The 10775-nt window shown below is 44.8% G+C and overlaps 1 protein-coding gene across 1 annotated transcript in view; it reads right to left on the reverse strand.

Annotated features, from left to right (window-relative positions):
- Window positions 1–10425, reverse strand: part of LOC103659348 — a 168052-nt gene extending 157627 nt beyond the window's left edge. Inside the window, exon 1 of the mRNA XM_040638916.1 lies at window positions 10310–10425. The gene's annotated coding sequence lies outside the window, so the exon portion shown is untranslated. The remainder of the gene's footprint in view (window positions 1–10309) is intronic.
- Window positions 10426–10775: the final 350 nt, after the last annotated feature.

Consider the following 10775-nt stretch of genomic DNA (forward strand, 5'->3'; position numbering starts at 1 on the left):
GTTGATGTTAAAACATAGATCCTATTAACAGGAATGTAATTTAAATGGTTAAAAAGTGATGAAGTACACAACTATAATCTGATAGGGTTTGAAATATGACACTGCTGGACACTGATGACAAACCAGTTTTGAATTATGACTCCAGCACAGTCTGAAACAGCTCAAGCATGTTAATTAGTGATCCACAAATCCAAGAACTGCATTATGTTATATATTCTATTCAGTCACACCCACCAGCAAAAGCATCTCCTCTAATAGAGAGGAAAGCCAGGTGAAGCTTTTTGAATTCTACATCCTGGATACCCCAGGAACACCTGACATAACTTTCCCTCATTCAACTTACTTATCTTTCAAATGTGACCTAACTCAAGATAGTTTCTCCAGGAACAATATTCCAGAGGACCCATGAAGTGCAGAGAAGTTAAGAGTTACCGGGAAAATGCACGAAGAGCAATCAATATGATCACTTCTTTCCACATCATTGAGCCCTGAACTGTGTAAGGGACACTCCCACGTAAGCATGGGAAAGCCCGTGCTGAGCAAGAACTGGGAGGAAGAGATCTGAATCATTTGTTATTAGCTTTATTAGAGATAAATGTGAGCTGATGTACCTTACTTTTTATTATAAAATAACACCCTATACATTTATGGGATACGCGTGAGCCCACCAAGAAGATCCTGATGGCTCACCACTGAACTTGTGACCTTGCTTTGAGAATCACTGCACTGGGTGCTTATAATATTAAAGGCAGGATTTCTCTGCTAACCATTTAGAAATAAAATAAAATAGATCATTTTGGAAGGCAAACAAAACCCCCATCATCTCGCTTGACTGTCTCATCTTTTTAAATGTCCACAAAATAGTGCGCTGAAGCCCCCTTGATCGTGCAATTCCAGTTATCTCCAGTTATCTCCCAGCCTTAGAATCAGCTCCTCGGGCCTAACCCAAACCCCGTTTGCTCAGAATTCAACGAATTCCTTCTGCTTTCATATTCATTGCAAAAGAGAAACACATTGTAACACCATTCTCAAATACCATGCCATGATTACAAATTTAGCAAATGGCTTGGAATAGTACGCCCTACCAGAGGACCTGAGCTCTGTCAAAATTACCAAATGAGAGGCTGAATAATGTGTTCTAGCTGGTGTCCCTAAAATAACTAGTTTCTTGGAGGAGAAGGAGGAAATCAGCATGTGAACACTGGCAAATCAATCTGTCTAGTTCACATACGACTAAATGGTATGAACCACTGGGTATGAAGACCAGCATTCAAAGTTCACCAAACGTTACTGTGGCTTTACATCAGTAATAAAACTGTGAATTCAAGAAAGAGATTCTGTCATTGCCGCCTTCCTAACCAAGCTCAGATTCATGTCTCCTTTCTACTTTCTGCTGCACCTCTTCTGAGCGGCATTGCACATTGCCTGGACTGGTGCAGTAGCCTCTCATCTTTCACACTACTGAAAAGTTAATCTTCCAAAAGTCCAGCTCTGATAAAATTGTTCCCCTGATCAAAAAACTTGAGTCACTGGTTACCATTGCCTGTCAGCAGAATTAAGGTCACATTCCTTAGCCTGGGATTTGAGGCACTCACCTCTTTCTGGTGTCCCTTCCCACTTTACTCAGAGCAATCTGCAAGGCCCAGCCCTCTCTGTACAGACTCTCCTGCATTTACTTCTTCAGCTCCCCTACCTTGGGTACCATCCCCTGCCTTCATTCCATCTCCTCATCACCCCTCTGCGTAGAAATCCTTCCCTTGGGTAAAGCCTAGAAGAGAGAAATTCCATCTTCGCTATAAAAAGTGCAAAGAGCGGTGCCTGGCTTAAAAGCACTCATTAAACGTTTTCTGTTATTATTGTGGTTACCACTGCCCCGTGAGTGTACCATGAAGTCCTTAATCTTCAGAGACAGACAACCCCTTGCTCCTACAGGATGTTTAACTGCAGCTCTCTTATGATGTACCTAATTACTTTTTCTTTCCTCCCATAGTTATTTAACTATACATTTCTTCTCCTCTTATGGGGTGTGAGTTTCTAAAACAGATCTGATTTCATTCACTTCTCTATCTTCCATGTCAGAATACAAGGCCTTCCCGGCAAATCTTTGAAGAAAAATGTTAATATCACATCGAGCCACAAGGGGGCATGATTGAGCCACTCCAACAGTGGAATTCTCTTAGCTTTAGTAATAAATTAGGTTTTAAAATTGAGAGGCTTTTTTTCCTTGAAAGTCTATTTGTAAATCTGTTTAAAGTAAATATATATGCATTATATATGATTACAAATCTATTCATGTTGACATGAAAAGATAGCTGTGGTATAGTGAATTTTAAAAAGGAATAAGCAAAATAGAATGTCTATGACCCAATTTTTGTATAACATCTAATCGTATATATACGCGAGAGAAATAAGTCTGGAAGAATATCCACCAAAATGTTAACAGCGGATATCTCTGGGAAGGGGTAGAGGAATAGAGAGTGGAAATATGGAGGTTTTATTTTCTATTTTGTACCTTTCTGGATTTTTAAAAATAATACATATTAAATTTTATAATCAGAAAAATTGAGCCATTCACTTCAAGAAATCTCCAAGCAACGTGCTTATTTTATTTCTCTTGTTACCTCACCTCCAGCCCCATATTTGATATGTTTAAAAGTAAATATTTTGGGAATTCTCTGATAAATTAAAGCAAAGAATCCCAAATTCTCTTGGTACATGGTGCCCTTAGCGTCTCAGTCATTTTTTTTATGGCACCCCTTAGATGAAAGAAATACTTAACAGTTCCATTTATTAAGTGTCAAAGTCCAAACAACTTACGAAGTATTTATGTCCTAACAATTCCGTGGCCATTTGAAAGAATAATACACATAAACTGAAAAAATACATTTTTTATTTCATTCTTAAATGGTCACAAGTACTTATTAATGGACTGTGTATACCTCTTGGGCACCATACAACCTCTTAACCTTTGGAACCAGACCGGCCACTGCCACTCTCATCTCCTACTCCACACGGATTTTCATGAGGTACTCGGTGTTTATCACAGCTTCCAACCACCAAAAACCCAGCTTCACAAAGATATGACACCACTGGAAGGAATGCAGCGCGACCTAATGTTGAAACTATGAGCACCTCGAGCTAGCAGTTCTCGGGCAACCCACAACTGTCAAGTATAGTTGTGTTTCCCTTAAAAATGTAGTATATCTTATGGTACCCCCGCGTTTTTACTGCAGCGCCCCGAGGCGCCGTGGCGCACAATTTGGGAACCAGTAAATTCAAATGATAAAACTGATTCCCTGTAAGACTGGCAAAGGAGAAGAAACTCATTAAACTAGACTTGAAATTATTCCAACCTAATAACTCAGTCAAAACTATTTTGTTTTCGCTAAACCAAAGTCTTCAGGGAAGGAGAAAAGGATGGTGTGGGAAGCTGGGCTGAGCGCTGGATTCTAGTGGTTTCCCTATAGCCCCGTCCCACCAAATTCCTCTGCCATTGATGCCTCTACTCAAAACTAAGACTCAACAGCAGCTTCCAAAGCAGCATGTTCCTGGGAAACCCCCGAATTCTTTTCCGTGGTCTAGGAGCTCCAACCAACCCACTCACTTTTCCGCCCCTCCACCCCAAGGTTTGAGGCTTTACAAAGATGTAGGAGAGCACAGCAGGCCCCCACGCTGAACTGCGAACTGAGCTGGCCCTCATCCTTCCCTGGGGAGCTTCTGGGACCAAGCCCCCCCAGGCAAGTACAGAACGGGTGCCATCCAAATCTACTTGAAGTCTGGATTAAAAAGTGTATTTTCTCTAAAGTTTAATGCGCTCAATTTCTCATCCTGATTTAGTGAGATGGCTTGTGATTTTCTACTATCAACTCACACATGATGAAAACAAACTCAAAAGGCATCTCCGACTTGTGGGGAGTGAAGGTCCATGCAGGGACCGCTTAGAGAAGTTCATCAAGATCACAGAGAGATGGAAACAGCACAAAGGTCCATTTGCACATAAATGAATAGATAAGTGTGGTCTATCCATCCGCACAATGGCATACTGTTCAGCTTTAAAAGGAAAGGAAATTCTGACCCATGCTACAACATGGACGAACCTTGAAGACATTATGCTAAGTGAAGAAAGCTAGCCACAGAAGGACAGTACTATGTGATTGCACTTATACAAGGTCTCTAGAGTAGTCAAATTCATAGAGAGAAAACAGAACGGTGGTCACCAGGGACCGGTGGGGAGTGAGGAATGCAGAGTTACCGTTTAGTGGATATGGGGTTTCAGTTTGGGAAGATGAAAAAGTTCTGGAGATGGATGATGGTGAATGGTTGTATAACAATGTCAATGTACTTAAGGCCACTGAACTGTATACTTAAAAGTTAAAATGTAAGCTTTATGTTAGGTATATAATTTGATTTTTTTTTTTTTTAAATCACAGTGATGGCCTTCTGCTAAGGGAAGCCTTTGAATCATGCCCTTCAATGTCCCTTGAACAGCTTGTAGCAGACCTAGAGATAAGTCCATTTGGATGATCTGTTAAATGCACACATGTTTCAAAACCCAAGGACCTGTTCTAAGGAAACAATGTCTAAAGGAGAGCGGTAGCAGAGCTCGGATAATAGCAAAGAGCTTCTACCTCCTCCAGGCCTTTTTCCTAAGAAAATGCAAATTTCCCCAGTTTCCCAACCCTCCAGGCACAAGCACGAAATCCCCACTCCTCTTCCTGTCAAAGTTGACCATGCACTTTCCCTATGCTGTAAATCAGAGGCCTGACGAAATAGGACCTAGAAGAACTGCTTGAAGAGATAGGCAAATGCAAACTGGCCCGGGTTCCAGAACACAGAGTCCTGGGAGTAAGGCTTTCTTCGAGATGTTTCCTTGCTATCATGTAGGACTGATGTTGTTAAAGGTCCGAGGCACTAGGCTTGCTCCTTACTTGAAGTCTGGGGAGGAGGAGAGCGGGTCTCTGTGGACAACCTGGGAAATGCTGGAGCATACCTTCTATCTAAAGGCTCAGAGGAGTTCTGTAAGACAGAAATTTGAATTCGGCAGATCCTCACCCATTGATCATTTTCAAAATATGCTTTACTCCTCCTCCTCTTGACTCCTCTATTTTGTAAGTGGGATCCAATTTCAAATCTTTAGAATCTTTTTTATTTCTCCTTTTGTCAACATATTCCATCAGTCATCGAACTATGAATTCAACTCCAACCATACCTCTTCCATCAACCTGTGTTTCCCTGTCCCCTGCCATCATACTAGTTTATGTCCTTATGACTATCTTCACTGGTCTTCATATTTCTATTTTCTTCCCTCATAACAGCCAGCATCAGAAGAATGTTCCAGATCACAGTTCTGAGCATGTCACAACTATGCCTAGAAACGTTCGGTGGCTCCCCATTGCCCACTGGATAAAGAAGACCAGACCCCTTAGTCTGGCATGTGAGATTCTTTGTGGTTCTCACTCCAACCTACCCTCCTAGCTGTATCTCCCACCACCGGGAACCTAACCCCATAGTCACGTCAACTATTTTCCATTCCCTGAACGGACCTCAAGGTTTCCCATCACACCCAGCCCTCCCTCTCCACCAGCCACTTGCTCATCCTCAATCAGTTTTGAACCCCTCCTTTTCTCCTTGTCTTTTTTTAAAAAACGATTATTTATTTATTTATTTAAGCAGTGGAGGAGGGGGGCACTCTAGAGCTGGGGGAGGGGCAGAGGGAGAAGGAGAGAGAGAATCTCAAGCAAACTCCCAGCTGAGCAGAGAGCCCGACTTGGGGCTCCATCCCACAACCCTGAGATCATAGCCTAAACTGAAACCAAGAGTCCCACGCTCAACCGACTGAGCCACTCCGGCACCCCTCTCCTTGTCTTCATCCATCTTTGAAGTCCAGCTCAAATGCTGGGGCTTTGTAAAATCATTGATCTTTTCTTTGAATTCTCCCAAACACTTCAATAGTAGGAATCTCATAGTTCATAGTACACTCAGCTTGGTTTAGTGTCGTAAGTTTCCAAAACAGTCAACAGTACAGTTGACCCTTAAACAGCACAGGGATTAGGGGTACCAACCCCTGCACTGTTGAAAATCTACATAAGCTTTACTAGTTTATGAACAGGTATTTTGTATGGTATATGTATTATATACTGTATTCTTACATTAGAAAAAGCTAGAGAAAGCATTATCAAGAAAAGCACAAGCAGGGGGTGCCTGGGTAGCACAGTACGTTGAGCTCCGCCTCTTGGTTTCAGCTCAGGTCGAGATCTCAGGGTCGTGGGATCAAACCTTGGGCCAGGCTCCACACTCAGCCCAGAGTCTGCTTGTGGTTCTCTCTCCCTCTGCCCCTACCCCCCACGTGCTTGTGAGCATGCGTGCACTCTTTTTCTCTCTCCCTCTCTTGCTCAAATAAATAAATCCTTAAAAGAAATCTTAAGGAAGAGAAAATACATTTACAATACTATAATATTAAAAATACATTTACAATACTGTAATATTAAAAAATATCCACATTTAAGTGAACCCACACAGTTCAAACCTGTACATTCCAAAAGTCAACTATATGAAGTATTACATATTGAAGGACTACAAACAAGTTTGAATATAAAACTGTGCAATCATCTCTTAGTTTCCCCAAATGCCTAACACGATGCCTTATACATAAAAGCATTTAATAAATGTCTGTTGAATAACATTAAACACACACCATCAAATTCCCAAACCTCAGTTATATCCTTAAGCCAGTGATAGTATTCTTTTTTCTTTCTTGCATTACAGACGTTTTTTCTGTGTTTTCAATATATGTTTTTCTGATGTTTTTCAATATATGTTTTATAGGAAGATTTTATATGTGTTCTATATACAGAGAAAAGCACATATAAGTGGCATCTCATTTTATATACATTTATTTTATATTAAAATTTACAGTATTTCTTATTATTAAGTGAACTTTGAGACTAGTAGGCTGTTTCAATGAATACAAGACCTGAAGCAGAGGGCTAGGAGTGGTGATTTGCACTCAGCCATTTCCGTCTCCAGCTGATTTCTGTGTTCTGATTGGTGTCACATGATTCAGAAAATCGTGATTCACACGACTATGTCCCGGTGTGCAATTTTATGTGAGTGGACATTGGCAGGGTAACGCATTGTTTTAAAGTTCAGATACAACCTGTTATATCAATGACACATTAAGAAAGCCGTGCACAGCAATTACAAACCCAGAGTCTGATTTAAATCCTGGCTCTCCTCTGTGTAACAACACAGACCTTAAGCAAATTATTCAGCCTCAGTTTCTGCATCTGTAAACTGGAAATAATCATAGTTCTTCCCTCATAAGGTTGTACAAGAACAAGACAGGCTGCACAAATTAACGCCTCAATAGTCTTCAGTGTGTTAAAATGCAGTACAGAATACACTGAGGTGTGCAGTTTTAATGGTTTATTATATACTGAGCCGTTATTAAAACATTCATATGTGTAAAGCATAAAGAAGAGCAGTAAAATGAAACCCATGTTCCCAACTGGCAATTACTGTGAAATTCCCAGTGTGCCCCTCCCTGATCCCATTCCCTGTCCTCCCCCCCCCCCGGGGGAACTGTTATGTTTGCCATACTTTATTTTTAATTTTTGTTTAGCCCTTACCCTATTGCTATGTGCCAGGTTCTGTTCTAAGTGCTTTCCAAAACGTCCACATCTCACGCTCCCCACAACCCCACGAGGCGGAGAGCATTATTGTCTGCAGCCCACGGATGCAGAGCGTGGGCCACAGGGAACTATAACAGAGGCTCACAGACAGTTTGTACACGGGGCTGCCAGGATTTGAACCCAGGCAGTGGGCCTCCAGAGTCTATGTTCTCTGACACACCCAGGCTTCAAACACAGCCTTGAGGGCACTCTCACACTCCCTACGGGAATGAACACGCACTTAACACCCACCGTGTGCCAGGCACCGTGCTGGCCACAGCAGAGCAGAAGGAAAAGCTTCTTCCTCTCTGACACCTGACAGCTCCCAGAACATTGGTTCCTCCGGCCGGGGCTGACTCCAGCTCTCTCATAGGCCCAGGCAGCCTTAAGCGCCCGGGAGCTGTGTGTGGCCTTGAGGAAAGGCAAGCAACTTCACCTTGGTGTTGGCCAGGGTAGTTCCCTACAACAATCAATCCCCAAGGAACCACGGGAAATTCCAAACTTTCTGCCCCCAGTTCCAGCCTCTTCCTCATCAAGGCTTCCTCTGAGAAGTGAACCACGTAGGACTGTGCAGGAATCCACAGCCTTTGCCAGCAAGCAGGCCAGTTGCAGCCTCGTGGCCCAGCCCACAAGGAAAGACCTCAACTTTAACGCATGTCACTCCCCTAATGATTCCCTGTGCCTGGAGTCCAACAATAACAGAGCGTTTTTCACAAGCAGCTCCCACCACGAACCTTGCAGCCTCATGCATGCAGCCAGGCACTGAGAAGTGCTAAAGGGTCAGGGGGTTTGTGCGGCCAAGCAGTCCCAGGCCTCTGGGGGAGAATCCCGGCCACTTTCTAGTCCAAAATCTGGCCCCAGAAAAACTGCCTGAGGCCCCAGCTGCCTCCAGGGCCTACTTCCTGGGGCTGGCCGGGGGTCACTGTGGGTGGGGCCCTAAGAAGGCCGGGCAGATCGGAAAGCAGCTGCACCCAAGCCACCAAGGGAAAGAAGGGGTGGGGGCCAGGAGGCTAAAGAAAGATGTTTCCTCCAGGGTCACATTCAGGAAGTGCTCCCCAGGCTATACTATACTGCAAAGATTGGTTTTTTAGTAAATGTATTTACTAAATACCAGTCCTGGCAGATACTGGGAGTGGGGGGTACGGTTCTAGGATATAACAGCAAGTAAAACAGCAAAGTCTGCTACATTATTGAGGTGGGGGGACAGCAATAATCAAATTAATATTTTCAGATCGTGATTAGTGCTTTGAAAAAAATAAAATATCATTGTCCCATGGGGGTGGACAGAGAAATGAATATGCCCTAAGATCTACATAAGGAGGAGGTAGCAAAGCAAAGGCAAGGGAAAAGCATTCCAGGCAGAGAGAACAGAAGTGCAAGACCCTGAGGCCTCTGATTAAATGCTGATTAAGGTTTTTAAAAATGTCTGATGAAAAAGTAGTGCTCTCCAAGTTGTAGTACATGGTAGAGTTATTTCCTTAAGAGCATAAAGATCAAAGTGCTATGTTGGAAAGAAAATTTGTCCTTGGCTTTAAATGATGATGCAAAAAGAATGTCTGTGAATATATATTTACATTTATATGTCTCACAAGGATCTTTTTAAAAAGCCTTTCATGTCCTTTATCCTTTAAACTTTTGTAATATAGGTTGAAAGCATGATACAATCTTTAACTTCCAGCTCATGCACTGAAAGATCTTTCTCCTAGAACTAATGAAGACATCCGCTCTGTCCGGATGTAATTTACCTCCCTTGTTCCAGAATTTGAAATAAGAATACCATGTACCTCTAACTGCAACTATGTTAAAAAAAAAAAAACAAAACCGTGTGCACATGGATTAAGGCGATGGGAGACTAGGAAGGGGTGGCAGTTGTTTTTCAATATTCCTTTGTTGTTATTAAAACAGGGAAGAAAAGAATACATTGTGCATAACTGTGCAATTTTCTTGTCTCCAAAGTTAATAGAAGTGTTTGTAACTGCTATTTATATCCCATTTCCAACATCACTGCCACCTACCACCTCTCCCCGCTACAGATAAAGTTGAAAAGTGCATGAGGTCTTCACAAACCTTCGTATACTGAGTGCGTCGGATCACGGACAGTCCACGTGCACCCTTCCTTTTCTCTGGACGGAATTTCTTGGGGATCCTTGGGGATCCTTTGGGATCCCGGCAGTATTTCTCCCCAGGCTCTTATTAAAACCAGGTGCGCGGGAGGCGGGCGTTTTGCACAGAAAAGGCTTCGCTTCGCCCAAAGCTCCCCCTTCCGGTGTGTTTTCTAGAACGGATTCGGGGGCTGACCAAAGAGAAAGCTGGCCACCCGTCCGGGCCGGGCAAACGGGGTGTACTTGTCAAGACAGACGCGCGGCCTGGCTGCGCGAGGGCCAAGCGTGCAAGGGCGGAAAGTGAGGCCGGGGCGTACAGGGCCGGGGACGAGGCCCCCGCGCCTCTGCCCCCCGGAGTGTGGGCCGCGCGCCGCGAAGCCCCACAACCACAGCTCGGCCCGCGGCGGCAGACAAGGAGCGCAAGGGCCGCCGCAGGGCTGCCGCGGGTCGGAGCTTGAAAGGCGGGCGCGCGGCGGAGCCGGCAGAGCCCCCGACCTGCCGAACTTCTAGAACTTGCGCGGGTCGCGCGGCGCTTACCGTCGGCGGCTGGTGGCGCTCGCGTCTCCAGGGACCGGGGCGGGCCGGGCGCGGGGGCAGGTGGCGCGTGACGCGGCGGCCCGCGCGCTCAGAGCTCGGGTCGCGGGACTCCGGGCCGCGCGGCGCGGGGTGCCTGTGGGCCTCTCCGCCCGCGACCTTTGACCCGCAGTCAGGACTGGGCGGGCGGAGACCGCGCCCCCTCCCGAGCGCGCGGGGAAACTGGTGAGAGAGCTGGGAGAGCTTCGCCAGGCTCCACCTGAACCCCAACTCCAGGCCCAGCCTCTGGGGTGAGGGCGCTGGCTGCTTGTGCGGGTCAGAGATCTGAGCGTAGGCGCTTAAGTCAGACTCCAGAGCTATTCAGAGTAGAGACCACCGCACTAGAAGAAAGAGGAGCAGTGTTAGGTTACAAACAGTTAAGGGGCAGAGAACAGGGAACCCCAAAAATATGGTTCCACATCTTAAGGGA

This window comes from Ursus maritimus, unplaced genomic scaffold, assembly GCF_017311325.1.
Source record: "Ursus maritimus isolate PB19 unplaced genomic scaffold, ASM1731132v1 scaffold_23, whole genome shotgun sequence".
Classification (NCBI taxonomy): domain Eukaryota; kingdom Metazoa; phylum Chordata; class Mammalia; order Carnivora; family Ursidae; genus Ursus; species Ursus maritimus.